The following is a 1,579-nucleotide window of genomic DNA, read 5'->3' as shown; positions in this document are numbered from 1 at the left end:
GGGATCTGGCAGTGCCAGTATTGGTGCATGCAGGAGGCTGTCTTTGACCCCGTCAAAATCGTCCTGATGATCGGTGCTCCAACACCATTCCGCATCCTTTTAAGAGGATGGGGTAATGGCCGCGCCATCTCTGCGTAATTTTACGCTGAACTTGTGCAAGTAGTCGGCGAGGCCAAGCCACTTACGCAAGTCCTTCCGATTCATTTGAACCGGCCAATCTACAATGGCCTTGACCTTAGAGGGATCCGCTCGAAGGCCACGCTTCCCAATGAAGCGCCTTAAGAAAGGGAATCTCTTCTTCGCCGAAGATGCACTTGTCTGCATTGGCGTACAGTTTGTGCATGCACTCGAGCACCGCCCTTAGATAAATGATGTAGTTCTCCTCATCCGTCCTCCCGTGCTCCGCACGACTATGAACAAAAATATCGTCAAAGTATTTCTGTGTATACGCCATGTGGGGCCGGAACAACTGCGTCACAAGACGATTAGATGTTGCTGGTGCATTTGACAGCCTTGGGGCATCACCAGCCACTCCCAGAGCATACAGCTCGGAGTGCTTACCGCTGTCAGCGGAATGTCATTCGCTCTCATGAGCAATTGGTAGTATCCATCTACCAAATAGAGTGCACTGTACTTTGTACACCTCACCATGTTGTTCTGAAGAACATCCTTATTAGAATCGGCGGTTGTGCCGGAATGGTGGCAGCGTTGAGGTTATTGTAAGCATGAACGATACGCCACTTGCCGTTCGGCTTCCGAATACAAAAGGTGGGTGTCGAATGGGGAGACTTACTCTCATGCAACATCTCTGCGTCGTGCTTCGCACGAAAAAAGGCGTTAATGACGTTGCTCTGCTCTTTCGGCAGGAGCCATTGGCGTGTTACGCAGTAATTGACTCCCGGAACCAGGTCAATCTCATGACGCACACCTCGGTCCGAAGGTAGGACTGAAGGCCGGTCTTTGGAGATGACATCTTAATATTCCTTTACAAAAGGAAAGTACGGATCCAAGGGATTCCGTAAGATCAACGATCTGTTCAGCACTCTCTTGGTGTCTTCCAAGAATGCTTCATCCAGAAGCGATGACGAGTTGATCTCCTCGTCCAGTTTTACAATTACCACTTCGACCAAATCGCCTTCAAGGCACTGCCAAACTCTTCAAGGGACATCTCGTCCAGCTCGAGAAGAGCGTCTACTGCAGGCATAGCCTCGAGGCGGACGTCTCCAACTTTCTCCCCGTTATACTGTTGACGAGGGTGTATAACTGTGTACCGTCGTCTACGGGAGACACACCCTGAATCGGGGTCGACGCCCGGCGTCTTGCAGCCCGCATACGGCATCGCCGTCTTCGTTGCCCTGTACAGAGGTTCTAAGTTTTGTTGGACCAGTGTGAACACGTACTCCACGTCGTCCGGTGTCACCCTCAATCTCCGCTCCTTTGGAGCTCCGATGTTATCAAAAACATCCGACAAAGAACTGCAAACCCCGCAGTCATCGTCCAGTAGATACTGTGCCACACCACGCGCGTTTGAAGGGCTGTGCCCAATATGCCTCGGGCTGTGTCCGACCACGCAATCAAT

Source organism: Plasmopara halstedii, assembly GCF_900000015.1.
Source record: "Plasmopara halstedii genome assembly, contig: Scaffold_2061, whole genome shotgun sequence".
NCBI lineage: Eukaryota > Oomycota > Peronosporomycetes > Peronosporales > Peronosporaceae > Plasmopara > Plasmopara halstedii.
This window is presented reverse-complemented; position numbering follows the sequence as displayed.